Below are 26,235 nucleotides of genomic sequence, written 5' to 3' on the forward strand. Positions count from 1 at the left end.
ACATTTCTGTGTCTGTACCAGTGCCATGCAGTCTTTAATCTCATTACTCTGTATTAGACCTTGAGATGAGTCTCTACTATGTTCATAGCAGCTTTTTTCATAGCAACCCAAAACTAGAAACATCCAGATGTCCCTTAACCAAAGAATGGTTTCAGAAAATGTGGTTCATTTACACAAAGAAATACTATTCAGCTAATAACAATGATAATATCATAATGTTTGCATAGATAGATGGAACTAGAATATATCATCCTGAGTGAGATAACCCAGACCAAAAAGGACATGTATGACAGAAGCCTAGCATAGTGCATACTGTCCTCTGAGAGCCTTCACTCAGCAGTTGACTAAAACATATGCAGATACCTGTCACAAGACTTTGGAATAGGCTACAGACTCTCTTGGAAGAGTTGTGGGAATGACAGAAGGCCCCAAAGGGGATAAGAATCCCACAGGAATACCAAAAGAATAAACTAACCTTGACCCTTGGGGACTCTGAGACTCAGCCACCAATCAAAAAGCATACAGAGACTTGACCAAGAACCCCAGGACATATGTAACAGATGTGCAGTTCAATCTCCACCTGAGTCCACCAACATCTATAGCAGCAACTATCCATAAAACTGTTGCTGTGGTTGAGAGGAGCAGAATGCCTGGTGTGGGGTTCTCAGAGAAGAAGGGGAAAGAGAATTGGTAGAGGGACCCTGTAACGAGGAGACCAGGACAGGAGCAGTGATCAGGTTAGAAAAAATTACATAATCTAATGAAGAAAAAATTGTTTAATGTAAATTTAAGTATTAGTCTTAAAATACATTTATATTCACTAAATTAAATATTTCAGTTTTCCATAAAGATTTATGTTATAAAAACAAGGTTATCTAAGACTATTCCATCATTCAAAGGAAAAAATTATTTTAGTATTCAAATCAAACATCTACAAAGGTTGGAAAGAAGATAATTTTTATATAAGTAGAATAGATTCTATGTGGTATGAACCAAACAATGAAAGAAAAATGTTATAAAGAAGAAATCAAAGAGAATTGTATTGGATTCATGTCATGAATAGATAATTATACTTGAAGAGGCAATTTACCATATAGTAACCCATTCCCTCTCCCTTGTCAAATTCAATTCTCCTCACTCAGAAGAAAGGACCTAATCCTAGATTCTACTTACATGACCAAAGTGGAGTGGACAGTTAAACACTTCTCTACTGAAATTAATCAATAGAGATAGATTCTTTTTAAATTCTCAATCTTCAAGAGATACTGTTTGTTTTACATTAATTATTTATGTAATAGTCTTCATTCTCTAAATCTAGACTGTTAAAATATTTTGTTTGACATTAATTTTCTCATTATACCTCATGTCCTTCCTCTATTCAATTTCTATCTTTTTTGTATCACATATTTTTTTAAGGTCTCATTGTAAAGTATTTTCATAGTATTGTTTTCTTCTCACTATTATACTAATACATGAAAATCAATGACACTTGAATAAATATGTTTGTCTTATGTCATCACAGTATTTCTATAGTGAAGATATTGGAAACTAAAAAGGCACAATTTTCAAACTTCAGTGTGGCTGCATAGGCACATAATTAGGCAATTATGTTTTTTATTCACTTAAAAGATAAACATTTTATTCACTTAAAGGAAGCTCATATTTTAAGATGACTTAATAAAAAAACACCATTGATAACACATTTGAATAACACAATAGTAAAATCTGCTAATAGAAGGCAACTAAAATATTTATAAATTCCAAAATTATCAAGCAAATTTTAAAGATGAAAATACTGGAAAAAAAAAGTGTCAAACATTTCCCCCCTATACACCAGGCCATCCAAATAAAATAATTTTTTAAAGAAAGAAAACACTGTTATGGAAGAAAAGATGACTTTTCCCACTTGGATACAAGGAACTCCTATAAACCAGTGATTTCAGATATTCCATTAACCAAATCTATATCTTGGAATATAGAATAAATAGCAAGTATTATTTAAATAAATCATAAAAACTTAAGCAGAAAATCAAGTATATAAGAAGGAAATCAAGAATTTTGTTAAAACAAAAAAAAAGAAAAAAGAAAAGGGCATTAAGAAAATTTGGACAAATGTCAGCCCCGGAATATGGATAGAAAGTAGCAACTAAACTATTGCTTTTGAAAGTATCTAGTTCTATAAGAAACTAATGGAAACATAGAAGTAAAGAGGTGGAATAATCAAAATGAGGGGTTTTTAAAAGAAAAATATCTAAATATATGTGTGTGAGAAGCAATCTGTGTATATTTTGCATCAATATGTCTCCTGACTCAGCATTATATTTAAAATTATATATCTATGATGGTAACCAATTGAGATCTAATTAATGATATGATACTTTTTAATGAATGAACCTTAGTCTAATATGTAATATAAACCAAACTTATATATGTTTATCTATGTGTAGATAGTAGTTAAGTTCTTTTGCATACTATTAGCAAAAACTCATAGACACTGATAATAGAATCAAATTCAAGAATAATATGCATGTTTTTAAGTTTCATCCCCTGAGGAATGTTCATAGTAATCAGAGACAGCATGAGTTCAGGTGATGAAGGAGTAGCTAATATCTCAGGAAAATGGTAAACACGGGAACATACAGGACAACCCTTAAGGCTATGGAAAAAGAACTCTAAAACCAAGAGTTTGAAAATACATAATTTCTCAAATATTCAAAGTAAGGGTGTATTATGAATTATATAAGATTCTTCATGAATCTATGGGAACAAAACAGCTGCATTAATGAGCCAGCATGTCAGAAAGATACAAAGGCAGGCAGATACCTGAATTGAAGATTAGCATAAGACAGAGTAACATCTGTCCCAGGCATGTTAGAACATCTGAAATGTAAATAAAATATCCAATAAAAATTAATTTTAAAAAAAGTCAAAAAAAAAAAAAGAAATGGAAATTTACAAGTGTGGTCCCACACACAGCTAGGTCATTGTTAGTGCTTAACAGAGGCAGGCAGATCTCTGAATATTTTGCCATATTAAAAAATGAAAACAACAACAACAAAATGCCCTTGCAGTCTCCTAACAGTCAATGGGCTAAGGCTATGGAATGCTGATTTGATGATTTATGGCATGGTCATGAGGGAACCTGGAATAAATAAATAAATAACTTGGCTTTTTGTCTGTGAAGTGAGTTAGGGGAAAGCAATAGCAGTTCTTTCTCTAAAGTTCTTTTTTTTTTTTCTAGTGAGGAGAGCTGAGTTGTCTGGAGATCTCTGGAGAATGAATGTAGCTATTCAATAATTTTTTTTATTTTAACAGGATTTCTGATTTTAGTAGGAAAATCTGTGGAGATGAACAGCTTTCTTGGGATTTTTCATACCTCTGTTAGATTTTGTTTCTAATGGAATGTCAGAAATCCCAGAGCTAAAAGAGTTCTTTTAGATTTTTTTTCTGGCTTTCTACATTTTCATGGAGAAAAAAACCAAAGAATTACTTTTATAATTTTTATGACAGGATTTCTTATTTGGTCAGAAGATCCTAGACTTTTTTTAATAGCAGCTTTTCTGAATTTAGTCAGTAAACCTATAAGCTTTTAGAACTTTTACTTGAAGAGAGATCTGTCTCAACCAGAGTGAACTATCTTGAGCAGAAATGTAGTTCTCTCAACTGGAGTGTTTTTTTTTTTTTTTTTTTTTTTTAGAATAGCAAGAAAAAGCTGTCTAGAGCAGAGCAGAACACAAAGACAAAGAGCAGTTTAAATATCTACCTCAAGCAGACCACAGAGCCAAGAGCTATCAACAGAGAGGTGTCTAGGGAGCCATCTTGAGCAGAACATAAACAGCCAGCTTAGACCCACAATTTACCTTCAGGTAGTTTGTTTTAGATGCTCCTTGACACCCTTCTTTCAGAAACCCTCTCCAAGGCGGGGCTCATCCTGGGCACTGTACAAACTTTGTTTTTCTACTGAGAGGCAAGCTGTCTAGATGGTATGTAAAGAATCCAAGTATATCCATACTTAACACACTACCAAAAACTAAACACTAAGTACATAGAAGACCTGAGCTAAAACAAGATACACTGAACCCGATAGAACAGAGATTGGAGAATAGCCTTGAGTGCATTGGCATAGGAAGACTTTTTTTTCACAGAAAGCATATCAACACAGGCATTAAGATAAAAATTAATAAGTGGGACCCATGAGCTGAAATGTTTCTGCATGGCAAAAAACAGCATTATTTCCACAGAGCAGTAGCCTGCAGAATGAGAAAAGTTTGTTTTGCTTTGTTTTGGTATTTAAACATTTGCAAATCTGATAAAGGGATAATATCCAAAATATATATAGAACTCAAATATATATATTCACTTACAGATATAAACAGAGTATTCTGAAAAAAAAAAGAGAACTCAATTAGCTGAGAAAATTTTAAAAATACTGAATATCCTTAGCCATCCAGGAAATGTAAATTAAAATAACTTTGGAATTCCATCTTACACCTGTCAGAACAGAATGGCTGAGATCAATAACACAAGTGACAGCACATGCTATTGAGGATGTATCATGAGGAAAGGACACATTTGTTGCTGGTGAGTCTAGAAGCTTGTACAGTGACTATGAACATTTGTATTGTGTTTTCACAGGAAGATGGGCATTTAACTACCACAGGCCCTGCTATGTCATATAGACAAAGGATACAATGTCCTACCACTACTGTACTATTCAAAATAATTAAAAACTGGAAACATCCTAAATGCCATTAACAGATGAAAGGATAAACATATAAAAACATTTATACAATGGACTGTTAGTCAGCCAGTAAAATAAAATAAAATTCACAGGAAAATGAATTTTTATAGAAACAGTAAAAAATTCATCCTTAGTTATGTAACCAAAACTCAGAGAAACAAATATGGTTTGTTTCTGCTTCTATGCAGACTTAGATACTAACTCAATGATTAATAGTTACAATTCATAGAAGCACATTTATTGTAGATAAAGTAATATGATAGTGAGGAAAGATAGATATCCCTGAAAAAAATCAAGTAAAAATTTATGGACAGGAAGAATGGAGAAAGGATAACAGGTTCAAGTAGGAACAGTGCTATATGGGGAGCAGGGTAGAGAATATGAGATAAATGTCAAAACCAGAAGCCATTTAATATATGGAAATCTAATACAGTAATCGCCTAAAATGCATACATATATGAAGGTGATCAAAATGAAATTTCCAAATAATGATGGAGACAGGCCCAACTCTACATCTGTTTTCATAAAATCATCCAGTACACTGGAGAGTTCTTGGTGCTGCCTTCTAGGAATTTGGCAAGTATATTCACATTGGGCTAGGAAAAGGAAGTAGGCTTAAGAAAAATCTAGCTGAGGGTGTGTCCCTTGCATTTTCATCATCTCGATAATTCCTTGAATACAGTGACCATGGAAATTTTATCTCTTCCTTGTTTGTTCATTCCTTGACTACTTTGTTTATGCATTAGAACTGATCCTATTTTTTCTATGTACCTAGAATGGCATAAAAGCAACTTAGAGAAAAATTAAACCTGCTTCATTGCTTGCTGAAGTCATACTATAGTATATTCTAATTGGCTTTTTTGTTTCGTCCTCACTCCTTCCCTAGAGACCATGCTGACTGACTGAACAAGCTTGGTCACAGTACCAGGAATGGTTTACATCTAATTGAGCTGTTGGCCAATAGAGTCTCAGGGATGCCCCCAGACTACCCAAAATGTTGCTAAATCTGAAAGTTGTTTTTATAAAACTGACAACAAGACTATATTTCTGAAAGTAACACATACACAACTCATTGAACGGTATCCTTTATGCAAGATTTGCTAGGTCAATGGTGACACAAAGCTTGTAGATGTAACTAACCTATATATGATTTGACTTAAAACCCACTTCATTAGATGGAAACCATACCCAGTGATACTTGGGTGACCAAGAATGTGCAGCTTGATATCCCAGGGACCTAAAAGGAAATGAGTTAGTAATGCTAAACTAAAAGAACATAGAAATAAAATTACCCCTAATGATATTCTGCTATACTTATAGATTGGTGCCTTCTTCAGCCATCATCAGAGATGCTTCTTTCTGTACCAAATGGGAAGAAATATAAACACGGTCAGATATTTATATATGTAGAGTGTAAGTCCTTAGAATACTCAGTTCTAAAAAGGATATCTTGATCAAATCCCTTCCCTTCAGAGATCAGGGAACCCTATAGAAGAGGAGACAGAAAGAGGGTAAGAAGCAGAAGGAATAGAAGACACCAAGAAAACAAGACTTTCGAAACAGAGCAGTACCAAAGCACAGTTGAACTCATCTAACTGGAGCAGTTTGCACAAGGCCTGTAAGACTCTGTAGCAGCTGGGGTCCTGGAGCTGAAAGAAAACAGTCACATCCCCTCATCCCTAACCCAGAAGCTATTTCCAACTGATACCAATTTGTAAATAAAAACTCAGTTTTCTTCAAAGGAGGCTCACTGGGGTTGCTGGCCAACAGTGGATGGTCAACAGAAAACAAATTGAACAGCATCTTTGGAGTATATAACAATGTGTCATAATTTTATTTCAGATTTTACTTGTTTAGTTTTTTTTTTAACTTATTTCTTTTTATTTTATTATACCTAGGTATATATATGTGTATGTGTGAAATTATGTATGTATGTATGTATGTGTGTATGTATGTATGTGTGTATTGTGAAATTATGTATGTATGTATGTATTTATATAAATATGTATATTTTATGTGTGCATTTTTATTTTTACCCTAAGTTTTTGCATATATATTATGGGTTCAAATTTTTGTTTTTATGGTATTCTTTTGTCTCTAGACTGGTAGGTCTTTGCATCTACATCAGTTTCAAAATATGCAAAAATAAATTATTATTTGTACTCATATAGACAGTAACACAGGAATAAACAGAAATTAAAACTAGTATTTACTAAATTTAATTACATGAAAATATAAGAGAGAAGATATGGAGAAACTGAAAATACAATTAGGACTTGGGAAATGTGTTTATGGTTGTATGGAAATGTGCATACATTCAAGTATATTAAAAGAACTTTCATTATTTCTGATTCAGCCATCCATCCATCATACAGCCAGACATCCAGACACCTACACAGCCAGCCAGTCACTCCATAATGTAAATTAATAGCCTCTCAGACCCTGAAAAATAATAGCTTTCTGGGCAACAATGTTTGAATAAAATACAAAAACAAAACCCAAACCAAATCAAACAAACAAAGTCTCCATGTTATGCAAAATGCCTTTGATCATGTCAGCAGAATTTAGAAATGTCATCTACTTTATGACTGAAAAGAAGGGAACCATTTCTTTCTACTTATTTCCTATATTCTCACACAATTACACAATATACTAAACCACGAGAATATTTAGCCCATTGACAACAGAAAAATATGTCTCCAGGAAAGAGATTCTACCATTTACAAAGTTATAAAATTTTTTTAAATGTAAATTTAAGTGAAAGTAATTTTGAATTAGTATTTTATTTGTTGATCTGTCCTGAAGCTAACTAGTCTTGAATTTTATTTGCTAGAATTCACCTTTAGATCTTAAAAAGATACACATTTTATTAAACAATGACTTGATATTTTCCTTTAATTTAGAGAAAGAAGTTTGATTTTGAATAATTTGATCAAGTTACATTGGGAACTGGAGAACATGAATATAAGTGTGTAAAAATAAGAAAATATTTTGGGAAAAAAGAAAATCGAGATGAATTGCTATTGCAGTCATAACCACAAAAGAGGGAGGCCCAAGAATCCATTTAGTGAAACAAAAAAATTGTAAATTCAGTCATCTGCATGGATTTGTATATATCTTTATTTTCTTCATATCTATCAAATTTTCTTTAAAAAAGAAAAATAGATATATCATCAAATACATGAATATTTATTTGCAAATATCTTGAATATATACATATATAAATATTTCAACAAAGCATAAGTGAATAGAAAATTGAATGAATATGTACATGTACATACATATGTTATATTATAAATAAAGACAGCAAATGAAGAAATTTTCAGATGAAGAAATTTTTATTTACTTGAGAGAAATATGTTCAAGTGAAATTATTATTTTGTACTTTGTAAGAAAGAACCATGTCTTCATGCATTCTCTGGCCTGACAGCCAAACTCCTCATTAAAATTATATCTTAAGAGTAACATTTTCGCCAGGCAGTGGTGGCACACGCCTTTAATCTCAGCAGTTGGGAGACAGAGGCAGGTGAATTTCTGAGTTGGTCTATAGAGTGAGTTCCAGGACAGCCAGGGCTACACAGATAAACCCTGTCTCGAAAAAATAACAACAACAAAAACAAACAAACACACAAAACAAAAAAGTAACATTTTCATTTTTTTCTTATTATTTTTTCTTTCCATCAATTAATTTCTTTATTCAGTTTACATTCCAATTGTATGCCCCCCTCCTCCCAGTTTACCCTCACATGGCCAGTTCCTCCCTCCCCTTCATCTCTGAGAAGAGGGAGGTCCATGCCTGGGTATAAACCCACACTGCCATCTCAAGTCACTATAAGACTGGGTCTATATTCTACCACAAAGAGCAGAGAAGGCAACAGAGTTAGGCAATTGATCCATAGGCAGGCAAGAGTGTCAAGATAAGCCTCTGCTCTAGGTGTTGGGGGATATGTATGATGCCAAGCTGTACATCTGCTACCTGCTTGGGGAGGGCGTAGGTCCAGCCCTTGTATGCTCTTTGGTTGGTGTTTCAGTCTCGTGAAGCTCCCAAGGGTTCAGTTTAGTTGATTCTGTTGGCATTTTTGTGGAGTCCCTATCCACTCCAGGTTACTCAACATTGCCACAGCTGTTCCACACATTTCACAAGCTTGGTATAATGTCAAACAATTTTCTTAAAAGTAAGGGAAATACACACAAGAAAGTGAATCCTCACAGGGGTGTAGATACAGCAGCAGTTATGAAAATTTTCTCACCAACAAAGGGTGGAAAGGCCAACATTACAAGAAATTATCATTAGAACCAAAGAAAATATTGGCAACTATAAATCAGGCAATAAATTTATATATAACATCCATAAGAAATTTAAATCTTAAATCATCTTAAATCTTAAATTATACACCCCATCAAGCTTAATCACTGATGGAATACACTGACATATGAATTGAGCAGTTTTCTAAAGAAGAAATATAAATTGTCTATAAATGTTTGAAAGAAAATTGTTCATTATCTCTAGACTAGGAATCATGAACAAAAGCTGTTCTGAGATTCCACCTCACTCAAGTAAGATTAGCTATCGCCAAGAAAATAATTAACAAATGGCGGTAAAGTCAGGAGACAGAGAAATCATTAATCAATGCCAGTGGGAATGAAATCTGGTATAGCCACTGTGGAAATTAACAGAAAGTTTCCTCAAAGAAACTAAAAGTAGAATTCCCATGTGATTCAACCACATAACACCATAATAAATCAAAGTCAACTAGCCACACAGATGCATGCTTTCCTGTTGTACTATTCATACTAGACAGCATCTGGATAATCCTAGATTGCTATCAACAAATATTTAGATAAGAAACTATGTTCTACTATTTATCTATTTACCTATTTACTATTTATCAATCTGTTCCTCTATTGAAACATCCATTCATTCATCAATTTATTTTTTATCTTTAAACGACATCTCTTTAATCATCTACCCCAATCTACAGGCTAGAAACAAAGGTAGGAGACATTGGAGAGGTAGGAAAAGGGATTATTTTTAAAAATAATAAAAAATGATTTGTGGTGGCATCATGATTAGAATAGAGACCATGCTCTCTTTTCTCAGTTCATTTATGTATCCTATTTCATAATAAGATTAGTTGCTCAATTTTGTGTTTTTTGTTTGTTTGTTTGTTTTTATGGTTTTTTGTTTTGTTTTGTTGTTGTTGTTGTTGTTGTTTTTTGAGACAGGGTTTCTCTGTGTAGTCCTGGCTGTCCTGGAACTCACTCTGTAGACCAGGCTGGCCTCAAACTCAGAAATCCGCCTGCCTCTGCCTCCCAAGTGCTGGGATTAAAGGCGTGCGCCACCACTGCCCGGCCATTTTGTGTTTCTGCAACAATGTGCTACTCTTGATCAGAATAAAACCAGTGAGATACAGGATCTTATACTTTATCCTCAAAGTATAAACTACACACACCTTTCTGTTTAATTATTTTTGCTAAACTTGTTGAATACATGCTTATCATCACAGGAGAGACATAGTATGCTCAGCAAACTGAGACCATATTTATGTATTGTATCAAAGTAGGAAGAAAAATGCCTAAATATAAGTTAATATGATTTTCATTGTGCCACTGCAAATTTGTCACAGGCCTGTTTTCCTAGCTCTAAGGGGACTTTATTTTCACTCAATAGTAGATTATTCCCCTTTAAAATACTAAATGAAAGCACATTTGACAATGTTAATGTTCTGTAGGTGGAATGTATTCCAACATAAGGAACCAGCTTAAGTTCTTTATTTTCATTTACAAGTGCAAATTCATCTAAGGTGTTATCAGCAGTCTTATACATTGCTTAACTACAAATTTCAATATTTGAAGGAGAAGAGAAAAATAATAGTGCTACAAATGAGATGAGGTTTATCCCAGCAACCTGATTTTTATCCTTGGAATTTGTGATAGATGATATACATTATGTGTAAAAATATTGGATGTTGTTTTCTTTGAATATGAAGTACTACTAGATAGCGAGTTTTATAAAAAGTTAGAAAAGATAAAAACCAAGAACATAGTCATTTAGGATTCCAAAATCAGGTATGACTTTCTATCTCTTTCTAACCATCCTTAAACTTCCAATGTAGATAGAGGATGTTCTGTTTGAGAACTTATATCTCACACTTGCATATCTCAGGATACACTTGGTTTATTAGTCATAGAAATTGGAGTAGGCTCTGAACGGAAGCAGGGAGATACAACCCCTGCTGCTTTCCGCAATCAACAGAATGAACTGGAAAGTAAAAGAGCATACATATGTATAAAGCACATATATTTCACTTTCTTTTGCATTTACATACCAAAATATTACAGCATCTGATTCACTTCTGCCCCCGAAATCTTTAAAAATGTCTCCTATGTTTCAGGATAGTTTAGAATTACTCTGGTAAAGGAATTATGGCAAATACCTTTATTTTATCAAGGATTAAATGATAAATATTCACAAAGTTAGGCAGTGTTTTGTAGAACTCAAGATACTGAGATAGGATTATGATGAGTTGAAAGCCACTGGGGTCCACAGAAACCATTTGTTTTTAACAAACAAAGAAAAACTAAGATAAAATTCACTAGCGTTTCTGTAAACTATAAACATAGACATAACATATTCACACCCTTGCTGGTATTAGTGGTCCACTGGTATTTATACATTTGAGTTTAATTGAGCTATGATTATGTACATGGCCTGTGTAGGGATGTACACTTTCAAAGAAATTAAGTTAAATTTTAAGATAGACCATAATGCCACATAATTTATTATCCTATATACATATAAGAAATGTTCTTTTAGATTTTCACTTCTAGACTAGAAACATAAGGATTTCTGAACATCCGAGCCCTGGCGGGTAATAATCTGATGGGATGGCACACGATTAAATATTTGGTGTTCTTTGAAGTTTTATAGCTGCAGAATAATTATTTCTTGAGAAAAATTGGCTATTAGATAGAGACTATTAGCTATTGCTTGTGTTAGTAGACAAGACTTTGGTTTTCCAACTTTGTGTGACCCTTAGTTCCAAGGCAATGAATGTGGAATTTCATGGTAGAGAATGGAAAGAGAGCACTAACAGTTCTTATCCCCTCAGGTGAAATCTGCAGAGCTTAAATTACTAGCAAACACTGCTGAGACACTGAAAGGCTCCTCCTTCCACACTAAAGCAGGACCTAAAGTAGAGCAGTCTGAGAATCTACCCCTCACCTTCATACATAGGTGTCACGCCAGGAAATAAAGTCAGAGGCTGTCATATCTCATTAAGACAATGCTTAAACAGTTCGTTATATCATACACAGTGTAAAATATCCATGTGAGTTTAGGTAATTTATCTTACATTTTTTCAAAATCAAGTAAATAATATTCATTAAGCAGAGAGCTTTTCTATAAAACAGAAAATACAGAAACATTGATTACCAAATAAAGATTCAAATGTATATTCTTTTTCCCTTAATATACATTTTGGATATTGAGTGATGATAACCTAAACAAAGAGAAAGTTTTAAAAATGATATGATGCATGTGACTGGTATGTACAAAGTTTGGGTATGTGGAAATCATGGAAATTATCTACATGGAAATTATAATTTCCCTTATAAGTATATTTACTTTTTGTTAAGGGTGAAAACGGGAGGGGCAAAATGGGATGGAGGTTTTGTGAAGGGGTAACTGGAAGGTGGACTACTATGGGAAGAGGGGTTGGTGGAGGGGTAACCAACCAGAAGTGGAATATCATTTGAGATGTAAAGAATAGAATGATGAATTTTTTTTTTAAAAAAAACGTCATTCAGTTTTTTGTATTTTCAATTTTTTTTTTAAAAAGAACTATAGCAAATAAAAACAATAACTTACCACTACATTGATATTAGACATACCATGACCAAGTAGGGTTTATTCTCCAGGATATGATGCTAATTTCATGTGGGAAAATTCACTCATGAAATACACCATTCAAGCCCAGGTGTGTGGTGCTTCATGCCTTTATTCCCAGCACTCAGGAGGCAGAGGCAGGCAGATTTCTAAGTTCAAAGGCTGAGTGATCTATAGATCCAGTTCCAGGAAGCCAGAGCTACCTATTAGTATCTTTTCTTGAAAAAACAAACAAACAAACAAACAAATAGAAAGCAAGCATGCAAAGAAGCAAGCAAGCAATTGAAAATTTTAAAAAAAGGAGAAAAATCACTATCAAATCAAGAGAAAGGCAGAGAAATGTTTTGATACATGTACTTTTGTTGTAATAATAACATCAACACAATTAGCACACTCAACCTCAAAAACCTGAAGAAAATCAAATATAGGTGCTAAATAGAGTGAACCTACTTTCCAATAGAACACAGGGTTATAAAATTTTAAAACTTATAAAAACATCATTGAGTGAATAATCTGAACTAGCAAATATAAAAATTAGATTGTAATTCATGTAGAGGAGCTATTGGCAAACAGCAGAATAGAAGAATATTAGCAGGAAGGGAGACAGGGGAGAAGTGGAAGGAAATATAATTAAAGCAACTTATGCATGTGTAAAAGATAAAACTATGTTTGTATAACTTACATACACAAATGAAACAGATACTGTGGATATAAAGCACAACCCCAAAAGTATGCAAGCTGTTGATTTGGATTCGAGAAAAATATAAAATATAAATGGATGCATAGCACATAAAACCAATTAAAATTTCAATGAATATGAAATGTCTGAAGAACATATAACACCAGATGCTATACTGGTGAATTCTGAATATATTTATGAAACCATAGCAAGGAAAATAAGGATAAGACTCATCTCATTCTAATATGTCATTGTGTGACAGTTTCACTTGTATAATGTCTTACAAATAGTAACGTCAAAAAATGAGAAAGTACATTTCAAAGCAAGTGTACTATAAATTTTGAAATCTGATGTTTGCTAGAGCTATGTTTATGGGCAAGACAATGTAGGCTATATGTATTAATGAGAGTGTAATCACAAAGGCCATTAATTTGTGTATCTCTTTAAATGAATGTTAATATCGCTGATAAAAATGACATAGAAACTTATTTCATATGAAATTCAAAATTAATGTGTAAATAATATATAATGGAATTATAGCATTTTTTAAAATTACTGATGTAAATCTCAGGTTAAGGCCAGTATGGGCTACATCATGAGTTCTGTGCCAATATCAATACAAGTGAGAACTTATCTCTAAAGAAGTCACAAGATGAGAAGAAAAAGTACATTATATATGTGTGTGAGTGTAATTTGTACTTATATATATGCACATATTTATCTAAAATAATGAAACCATAAAACTACCAATAACATTATATATAATCTGTCTAAATATAGACTAGGAATTTGTAAGGTATTATTCTATATCATAAATGTATATACTCATCAGCACATATAAAGAAAATTAACACCAATCAATAGATAAATACCAACTATTAATTGACTATGAATGTAAGTTTTTAGAAAAGCTATATACTATTTTCTATAGAGCAGAATAGTTCTAACCCAAAAGTACACATGACTGTGTACTGTAGATAATAAAATAATTGACACCATCTGTACTACTTGTCATGATGTATTAAACCATTGCTATGTCTAATAATTCTTCATTTTCTCAAAGGTTAAACATAGCTACATCACAAAGCCTAGGAATACAATAATTATGTGATCCTACAAATTCACAGAAACTAAAATACTAAAGCCCTCAATCCCAGATTATATAAGTGGTGGCTGCCACTGGAGTGGAGTAGAAGTTCCTAACAAGAAGAGTGATAACATAGAAAGCTTTTCTGAGACATTGCCAGTGCTAGAGTGGACGTTCCTTTCTTCCATGTTTCTGTGAGTAACCTTAGCATATTTGTTCATTTACCTGAGTATTAGAGGCATCATTTATTTGGTCTATCATTCATGTGTCTAGAATGAATAAATGGTGTTTGTATTTCTTAAGAAAAATTTATGTAACATCACAGGAAAAGGGAAAACATAGTCCATACATCATCTTATACCTAAGAGCTCATACTGGTCTTAACTTGTAAAAGCCAAAATTTAGATTCAACATAAATATCTATCAACAATGTATAGATAGATATGATAAAGTATACTCATAGATGATAGAATATTACATAGGAATGGAAAACTATCCTCATGGACTAAAGGGCATTACATTAAATGCATTACACTAACTAAAAGAAGAAAGTACAAAAGACAGCAAAAGTTAATTGTTTCTGTATATATCAAACTTCAGTATTGTCAAATCTAGAGAAAGACACTTGATTAGTGATTTTTAGATGCTGTGAGAAATAGTAACTCAAAAGTGAGTGTAAGTGGACATGAAATTTCCTTTGAGAATTCATTTTAAAAATAGGTAGAAATATAAAGGTTAAGTGTCTAGTAATCAAATATTAATGCATAAACACAAATTTATTAAGAGTTTGAATCATAAGGTTGTTTGGTAGAATATGCAATAATTACTATAATCTATATTATTTCAAAATATGTTTAGTGGAATTCAATAGATTCAGAAGTTGACTCCTAATGGTAAAGTTATTTAAATATGTTCATAAAACATTATATCTAAGATTTTACTCAGTAGCTTATACTTATCCTGAGAAAAACTAAAAATTTAGACTGATTATATATATATAAATTTAGACTGATATATATATATATATAATATATATATACTTATATATTATATATATTTTAATTTTGACTTTGAAATATAGAAAAGTTTAAAAATATATTGGAAGGTCTAATGTGGAATGTGCTCCTTTATTCAATATTATTTCATCCCTAAATTCTAAATTCAATGATAGTTAATTTATATAGTGATGATTCCGTAATTGAATAGCTTTAAACATTTATCTCTGAGAACCAGACATTCTTTCTTAAGAGCGTATTTTCATTAGTTATATAATAAAGAATTCAGTTATTCAAAATCAGGTTGAGAAAGAAGATGAGATTGAAAACAAGTGACAGTTGCTTTTTTAAGCAAAGAAGGAAGAGAACATCCCACTCTCTCCTTTCTCTTTCTCTCCCCCACTCTGTGTGTGTGTGTGTGTGTGTGTGTGTGTGTGTGTGTTCATGAGGAAACCAGGAGTTAACCATAGTCTATCATCCTCAGTGTTTATCCCCATCTTCCACTGGTGTGGAGTATATCTAGGAGGCTATGCTCACTGGCCAGTGAGACTTACTGGTATATCTTCCATAGAGCTGTGATGTATGCCTGTATTGCATGGTCTTTTAGAATAAGTACTAGGGACTGGATTTAGCTCAGTATTGTGTCAGAAAGTATTTTATAATTAAGCTGTCACATTTACATCCATTAAATATATATGGGCTCCATTTTAAGAAAAGAGACACAGTTTTAGTAAAACTGTCAGTTTGGTTAATTGTAGATTGATTACGGTGACTCATATTAGCATGAAATATATTCTTCAATGTCAATGGAAACTCAGATTATACTTATAAAATTGAGTACAATACTAATAGGATAGAAATCTAGCTATCATTTAGTTGTTCAGTTGCAAATAACTGAAAATTAAAGCATGATATTGATGATTAAGAATAAGCCTAGTTCTAGCAAACAGAATGAAAACTTATGTTTTAACATTTCACCTTATTCACAATGATAAAATTCTTCAGTTGGTGGTTCCGTCTTTGGGAGCTCTGGTGGGGTCAAGTTACTTGGGGGATTACAACCCCATAGATAGAACAATTATATTTAGTTTTGTATGTTTAATTTTTGTTCTGCTGTTTCTTCTTTCTTCTTTTACTTTTTTTTTCTTTTTTTTTTTATTTTTATGAATTCTGAACACAAATCCTCTCTGAGAGGAATAGCATACAAAGATTTTCTCAAATTTTGTTGTTACTCCCTCTTTGTTTTTTCTTGTACAGATCTTAATTTTGTGAGATCCCATTTCTTGTTAGTTATTCTCATTTCCTCTACAACCACTGTCAAGGACAAATTTTCTACCTCTACCTAAAATTTGAAATGTGTTCCTCCTTTTTTTCTCTACCACATTCAGTCTATCTGATCTTATGTTGAAGTTTTGAGTCACTAGAAGTTCAGTTTTTGTGCTCAGTGAGTCATGAAGATACAGTTTTATTTTTCTGAATGAGAAAATCCAGTATTTATAGTGAAGACCCCCAAACTCAGGAGACCCTTACTCAAGTCTCGGGAAATAATAGCCAACCAAAAATTGCAAGACACCGTACCTGGATGCAATCAGCAGAGGTTTATTAGGGAGAGTTGGTCAGCCAAGGTCAAACTGCTTGCCCACACAGGAGCAGAATTTGATAAAAGACCAGCAAGCTGAGGGGCTTTTTATAGCATGGAGTGGGGAAAGGGAGGAATTTTCATGCAGTTACACATGATTGGTTGCTTTACAATTTTTTAACATCAGCAGGCTGTACCAGTCAGTGGGGGTGGAGGGCAGTTCCTGTAGGTGGAATCTTATCTAGGTTAGCAGAGCATCTAGTTAGACTTAAATTACAGCTTTGTGGAACACTGGGAAGACCTCAAGTGGGGGCGGGGAGGGGTAACCAAGGAAACATAACATAAAAAGAGTAGAAAGTACACTTATTTTTTGTAAGGGTGTAACCTCATCCAACCATTCATCTTGTGGTCAGCCAGTTCCTGGGACCACCCAGATGACTTGCATCTTTCTTTGTAGTCAAGAATGTGTCTTCCTGCTTTGGGCCTTCCCCACCCACAGGTGGGTTCTATTCCCTGAGGCTTGAGGAATGTTAATCCAGCAAGTGTCCTCTGGCTCAGGGATAAAGTACTCTTCCCAGAATGTATCCCGGGGCGTGAAGGCCTGAAATCTTGGATTCAGTGCCACTTTCTGGAACCCGAATTCTTTTGCTCAGGTCTAGGGGTAAAGAAAAAGCCTGTATATATTTTATAAAATGGACTTTATAATTTTTCACTCTATAATAGTATTGTATAGAAAATAGTGAATAGCTAATAGAATATAGAATAGTATAATAGTAATTGTATAGAATAGTGAATAGAAATAGAAAATAGCTAATACTTTATTAGCATATTATTAGCATATTTGTTAAAAAGGTAATTGTTGTTGCATGGTACTATGTTTGGGTGTGTAATTATATTCCATTGATCTATGTTTCTCTGGATCTGCCAGTGATATTTTGCTTTGATAACTTTGGCCAAATAATATAATTTAAAATTAGATACAATGTTCTCTTTCAACCATATTCAGAATTGCTCACTCAGTATTACATTCATTATCCTTGGACTTCTGGGACTCAGTATAAAAATTTATTTTTTTTTTGTTTTGTTTTTATTTTTTTATTTTTTAATTGGATATTTTATTTATTTATATTTCTGTTGCCAATTCCCTTTCCCATTTCCCCTCCCTATAACCACCTTATCTCACTCCCATCCATTTAACTTTCATACCATTTTAATTACATGCATGTATTAAGGTCAATTCTAGTTTGAGGAACTAGCAATACAATATATGCAAATAGTCAAAGAACAAGCATAGCAATAAACAAAATTCAGTGAACACTCCCATGATCACTGTTTCTAACTTATCAGGATGACCAAAATATTTGAGCCAACTTTCCTGTTCTAGCCTAGTCATTTTCATGTCTGAAGCCTACTTCCTTGTTCTAGCCTAAAATTTAGATTCCTGCTTGAAATTACTTCTTTGTTCTAGCTTAATATTTAGATTCTTGGCTGAAATTACTTCTTTGTTCTAGCCTAATGTCAGATTCCTGCATGAAGCCTATTTCCTTGTCCTTGTCCAATATCATATTTCTGCCAAGCATCCAATTTCCTTGTCCTTGGACCATGTCAGATTCTTGCCAAGCAACCCCAAAAGCTCTTTGCCTCTCCCTCTTTTTTATTTCATAAACAAGACTGAGCCTGTCTTAGGTCATTCTGACAAGAATGCCTTCCTTACTCATCATGGAATATGCATTATCAAAAAGCAATGCACCTCTGCCTTAGGTTGGTCAGGTTCTGTGCAGAATATTACCTGCCATTGGCTTGCCAGCCTGTTAATTTAATAATTTTGTCTGGGGGTCCATTTTCAGGTTCAAGCCATGTACTTTGGCTGACAACATGTTGATGTTGTTAAAGACAAGCTTTAACATGATGGACAGAAATAAATGTATTTCCAGGACAAAAGGGGCTAGAATGATCAATCTGTATATTTTTAACATGAATATATATATTGCTTTTTTCCCTATATCTCTGAATAATTATATTAGAAGTTTGATTAGGTTGCATTGAATATTTTATTTTTATTTTATTTTATAGAAACTAGATTGTTTTCATACATTACATTATAATTTCTGTGTCTTAATTTTTTATGGTTTCATTGCTATGAAGAGACACCATGACCATGGCAACTCTTAGAAAATAAAACACATATTTGGGTGTGGCTAATGGTTTTCAAGTTTTAGATTTAGTCCATTATCATCATGGTGGGGAGCATTGCAGTGTGTGAGCAGACATGGTATCAGAGGTCCCCAGAGTACCGCATCTTTATCTGCAGGCAACAAAAGACTGCATACTATGTTTCTCTAGAGATTTCAAAGCACCTCCCCCACCCCAATGACATACTTTCTCCACCAAAGCCACACCTACTATATAAAGCCCATACCTCCAAATAGTGCAACTCCCTATAGGCCAGTCATTCAAACACATGAGTCTATGGTTGGCATGCCTATTTAAACCAACACACACTGTTTCCCCCATTCAATCACCTGCCATTTTCTCACAACTACCACTTCCACCCATTCCATACCTTCTTTGTCTCCTGTAAGCAAACAAACAAGCATCTAAGGGCCAGTAATAAAATAAAATAAAATCTAATAAGATAAAACAAAAATAAACAAATCAGAATAAGAAAAAAAAATCCAAACAGAAGAAAATAGACCAAATAAAGATCACAAGAAACACAATAATAGACACAGAGACATAAATTTTTTTGTTTGCTTTTATAGGAGCTTCATAAAAACACAAAAATAGAAGCCAAAAAATTATACACAAAGGAACTGCTGTCAGGAAATAAATAAATAAATAAATAAATAAATAAATAAATAAATAGATAGATAGATAATGAATGTCCTGACACCCTGACAGAACATCATGATATAAGAACCTTCGAAGATACCACTGAGTTTGTTTTCTGTTCACTACTATTGGACATAAGACATAACTTAAGATTCATTTGTTTCCTTAATGCCTTGCACTTTTATAAAATTATTATTTTCATTTGCAAATCAGCTATCTATTGATTACTCCCCCAAATTTGTGATACAATTGCACCAATAAATCTTGCAGGTTGGAAGAACAGTTCTTTGTTTCTTTGACCTTCTTGTCACCATTTTTGTCTTCCCCCTTTGAAACTGCTTGTCTAGGAACTTCCCAGCTTGCTGTCTTATGTGCTGTTACTCAACATTGCTTTCTTTATATCCGACTTGTGCCTAATATTGAGTTTGCTGCACTGATGTACACTAATGCCCATAAATGTAGAATACTACATTTAGTTAAATGACAATACTCCACAGCATGAATATAATGCTAACAATCCATTATGCTAAAAGCTTTATGGATTTAACACTTTGCTTGAAAATGTCTTCTGTCCTTTGTGACTTGTAAGGATTTCTCCATATGCTGTGATATTCAAATCTGTACCTCATCATGATAAAATTTTCTTCTTGTAAGTGTATAAAAATTACAAGTAACATTGTAGAGAGTGTCTCCTACATCTCCCTAGTTTACATGGGGTTTTGGAGTAACAGATTTTCCATATGCTCGGTTTTCACAAGCAGTGCCATAGTCATTTGAGAGTTTCAGCCACTCCCAGGCTATTAAAATGTTAATATTGACAGATGGTTTTCCAATAAATTTTGTTTTAATTTAGTGCATATAAATGTTTTAAATGGAATTTTTTATTAATCAATTTTGAAAACTTTCCTATGTATTAGTCATTTATTACTTTACAGAATGTATTATTCAAAATTAAGAAAGGTGAATTATTATAAAACATGAAGGAGAATATACATGTATTAAATTAATGGTTTAATTCATCTGTTGACTACCTTATACACACAAGAAAAAAGCACACAGAACTATTGATTCTATATACAAAATGTATTAGTCATTTATTACTTTACAGAATGTATTATTCAAAATTAATATACATTTTGTATATAGAATAATTCACCTTTCTTAATTTCATTTGTTTACTTTATCTTTTGGGGGGAATGAGATTGAACTTTGCTAAACAAGCAAGCAAAAAATGTTTTACTGTAGTGAAACTACACCTGTAGCTCTGCAAACAAACATTTTTCACTCCAGTGCATCTAGTAAGTTTTATCAATTAATTCCCTAAAGTGACTGCATTTTCTTCGTAGTGTTAGCTACAGGCATCCCCAGATTCATACTTCTTCCCTTAGCGCCTTCTAGCTAAGTTCTTCACCCAGAGCAGAGTATTCCCATGTGGTGAGACCTGAAGTCTCTAGAGGGCCATTGTTCTACATCATAGAATAAATTATTTCAATCATAGAAAGCTTTTGAAACCTTTGTTAATAGAATTTGTGGAACTTTTAACATTTGTTCTATGCCTATATGGTGTTTTCTCACTCCCACCCCCATCTCCTGGCTTTATAACATCCCACTACACTTGGTCTTTTGGGGCTTCTCTCCATTGCATAAAGGACTCTTAATCTGACCTTTATTGAGTACAATTATTATTTTTTAAGTAGAGTAAGGTTCCACTTCATTACAAGGAAGATGGAAGCAAATGGTGAGTGTTTGGAAAATAGGAACACTTACATACTTCTGATTGAAATGTAAATTTATCTAGTCACTATGGAAATCAGAATGGAGATTCCTCAGAGAAGCAAAAATAGAGATACCATATGCCCCTGCTATGCTGCTTCTGGGCATATGCCTTAAAAACTCATATTAGCATACCCTAGAGATACCTGCATATCCATATGAATCAGAAATATTCACAACAGTCATGTAATGTTGTCAGATGGTTTCGACTAACAGATGGATGAATAACAAGGTGTGACATTACACTTGGATACAGCACACAAAGTGCAACTATGGTGGAAGCCTCCAACCTGCTGGCTACCATTCATAATGGCAGAAGGTTTTATGTACACTGATGGGCAAAACAAAAACCTCAGAAATCAGTGCCTCATTTAGCCTTCATCAGAAAAGTTTCCTCTGATAGTTAAAAACTAACAGAGACACAAAACTGGACTATGTGAAGAGAGTGTGAGATTTTAGAGCACTCAGTTCTAAACGATATGTCTTCATCAAATCCATCTTCTCATGGTTCAGGGAATTTCAGTGCTGGGAAAGGGGATTAAAGAAGATTATAAGACCAGAGGAAATTCTTCTGTGAGACTGTATCTTTTAGAAATAACTGCCTTAACAAGATCGGAAAAATGATAATGCCAAGAAATATGCTAATGCAGAAGGGGATATTTCATGATATCTTATGCCTAGCCAAAGTTCTAAAGGCATCCAATGGTTGTTGAATTAGCTGCTCCCAAGACTGAGACTTCTAAGTTGTCATTGTTGAAATTATATACCCACAAGTAACCAAAATGGATTCAAGTTGTATTTAACTATTCGTTCAACACCTTGAACATGTATGTACACACAGAAAGAAGTCATTAATGTTGAGAAGAGATGACTGGTCATGAGAAGGATTAGAGGAAGGGAATATAGAAATGGTAGGAGGAAAAATGCAAAGGTGAATGGTATAATTATATTTTAATTAAAAATTACTATTAAAGGTATAGTAATTGTTAAGGTAATTAAAAATCATAAAGAAGCTTACTGCTTTGTATTGAAAATGTAGGAAAGAAACTAGCAAGGCAAATCTTTACCCAGTTAAAATACAACTTTGTGATAGGAAAAAGCTGTAAGGGATTTCTGCTTCTAGAAAGAATGCACCAGTGATTGCTTATGGAAGTCATAGATATGAGTGCTATCTGAAGAAGGCAGTTAAGTTTGGTCATGTCTTCTATGAGGATGAAACATAAAAACATGCAAGACTGAAAGTCATTCTTCTTCTCTCACTTGTAGCAGACCAAGATTTTCTGTGAGATGGCTCCAAGAAATCATTAAATGAAACTGGAACAGTGAAATCTGGCTTATCCTGAAGTTCCTGGACTAAGCATAGTAACATTCAACTATGAGTCACCAATAACATGCGGGCCAGTGCCTCATTACAGAAAGAAACAGAAAAACTTTTTTTTTTTTTTATTTTATCAAGAGTGAACCCAGATTTGAATTCTCTACACCACACATTTTTTTGTCTTCTGTCCTCTGTCTGTCTCTTGTGTGAGTCTGAATCTGTGTCCACCTAGAGGCTGTTTTGTGAACCTGTCATTATGTCTCTGTCTATGTCTGTTTACTGTGCGACTACTTTGGGGGTCTGTCCCTATCAGGCTTTAAACTGTGTTTACTGAACAACACAAAATCATTATATGAAAAAGAAATGAGGAATGCTCTATAGAAATCTTTAATGGAATTTTACAAAGAATTAAGTCATTGAATAAAACTGACCCAGATAGCAACCACCAGACACACAGACACACAGTTGAATATATATGTATGTATATATATATATATATATATATATATATATATATATATATATATGTGTGTGTGTGTGTGTATGTATGTATATATATGTATATACATATATGTATATATATACATATATATGTGTGTGTACATATATTCAATTATGACACTGCTTTTTACTTTCAGTGAACAACACATATGCATCACTCTGAGTCAGAGGCATGACAGGTTACATAATTTGAAGCTATACATTAAAGCTATACATTAGCTTTTGTAAGGAAAGTTGATTACATCAGACATTCAAGGTAACTAAAATTGGTTGGTATGTTGTTTTCTTAATATTGGAACACACAAACAGGCTGAGGACACAATAGGATAGCAGTCATCAGTTCAAAGTGAAACTCATGATATATTATTAACACTTGTGATGAGATTATAAAAAAATTGAAAGATATATTCATAGTATTGCACCCCTACAGTTAGTCAGAAGTGCATGCTGACAGGAACCTGATTTAGCTGAGAGGCTCCTCCAGAGCCTGACAAATACAGAGGAGATGCTCGCAGTCAACCATCGGACTGAGTACGGGGTTCCCAAAGGGGTCCCCAGTGGAGTACTTAGAGAAAGAACTGAAGGATCTGAAGGGGTTTGCCACCCCATAAGAACAATAATATCATCAAACCAGACACCCCACCAGAGCTCCCAGGGACTAAACCACCAACCAAAGAGTACCCATGGAAAGTACATGGAGGACCCATGGCTCTAGCCCCATACATAGCAGAGGATGGCCTTGTCATCATGGGAGGAGAGGACCTTAGTCCTGTAAAGGCTCGATGCCCTAGTGTCGAGGAATTTGAGGGCAGAGAGGCGGAGTTGGTGGATGAGTAGGGGAACACCATCAGCAGGGGAGGTGGTATGGAATAGGGTGTTGGGGGGGAGTAACCGGGAAAGGGGATAACATTTGAAATGTAAATAAAGAAAATATCCTATAGAATAAAAGGAAAAAAAGAAAATTCTGGTGACTGCTTTAGGCACGGTCATACAGTGTCATTTTAGAGAAATAGAGAGTTACTTTTGTAGAAATTAAGAGTTGAGAACCAATGCTTATCATTAAATTACTGTACTTGTAATTATTTCTTTATGAATGCCATTGTACCTTCAGAAATTCCTGTTTGCTGACGTAGAACTTAACACACTTCATTTGCAATGTACATCAAAGTTCACTACAGTATTTCCATTCTATTAAAGACATTCAGCTCGTTTTGGGTATGTTCATATGATGCTGTAATTAAGAACAACATATTTTGATGCTTATTTTCATTCATATAAACTGTAGGTTTTTTTTCCTATTCTTGCATCTTTAGTAGTACAGGTCTTAAGCCATTAATGCGTTTTGTATAAATTTGTAGTTACGTAAACCTTACCTTGCACCAGTTTTAACAGGCCATTTGCACTTTTCTAAAATATTAGACTGCAACAATAAGAACAAGTTGTGGGCTGGTGGGGAAGGTTGCTCTTCAGATGGTCAGTTCTTCCTTTGAAGGTCATACTAATAATGGAACATGAAGATAACCTGCATGCTTAATGAGAACAATTAACCAGTCAATTTGCTGTGCTCATGCATCTGACCTTCTGTGGATGAAGTTATCACCCAAGTAACACATTTATTAGCTTTTGATTTTTTTATAATACTCACTTTAGAGTGACACTAAGTCACACACCGTGGCCTAATGATGCTATTAAAATTCACGTCACTGCTCATAAAACAGTTTAAGTCCTTTGCCCTTTTAAGACACATTTCTGGAGATAAAGCCATTGGGGATGGAGTACTGTAAAGGTGTCTCCAGGCTCTTCTCAGGAGGTAAACCTAATTCTGCAAACTCCATTGTTACTAATTCAAACAATGCCAGTTAGCCATTGGATGCTCATAAAGATAAGGCAGATTCGATTTGTCTTCATTGACTATATGATTGGATCTATGACTTCCTTTGAAATCAAAGAACTGCTTTGTGGCTCTTCAATACTGTAGTCTCTCAAGGAAGCATATTGCAATCAGGAGGTTCAAATGAAAATAATTAAATTAAAATTCTCATGTTAAGTCTTTCAAATACTTCTTAGAGCAAATAATTATGAAATTTTTGTGTAAAGGACAAAAAATTTAAAAAAAATTACAAAGGTATTTCTAATGCCTTCACATATCAGAGCCTTTAGATACATTTAATACATATCACACACACAAACACACACACACACACACACACACACACACACACCTACACACACATACATACAAACAAACCTCTGCAGCTTCCAAATACAATTCAGATATAACTCATACCATAAATTTCTTACCTGAAAAACTTTATATTGTTTTTCAGTATGATGAAGCCTTTTTTAAGAGACATCAGAAAAACTTCACACATCATTCATAGGATTCTTGTTCAAATATCTCACAAAGTCATAAAGAAGATTAAACATATAAGGGTCTTGTTTCAACCTGTGTAGTGTATAGATTATTTTATCTTTCCACATTGTCATTATACTCAGGTATGTTGGTATACAACAATAATTTCAGCATCAAAGAAGCAGAAGAAAAGGGATCATGAGCTCTGGATGAACATGAACTACACAGCACAATTCTGTCTCTAAGCCAAACAAGCAAGCATATCTTCCATACAGGTGTTATTGTAGCTCACAGAATTAGTATCTGGGTGAAACTCATAAACATTGTTTTTCCTACAAAGCACATTTCAGTACTATGACAGCAAGTTGAAGCCTGGAAGATATGTCCATCAGATTAAATCAGTCCAGAGAGAGAGAGAGAGAGAGAGAGAGAGAGAGAGAGAGAGAGAGAGAGAGAGAGAGATAGGGAGTAGGGATAGGGAGAAGGAGA

This window comes from Arvicanthis niloticus, chromosome 3 (genome assembly GCF_011762505.2).
Source record: "Arvicanthis niloticus isolate mArvNil1 chromosome 3, mArvNil1.pat.X, whole genome shotgun sequence".
NCBI classification, from domain to species: Eukaryota; Metazoa; Chordata; class Mammalia; order Rodentia; family Muridae; genus Arvicanthis; species Arvicanthis niloticus.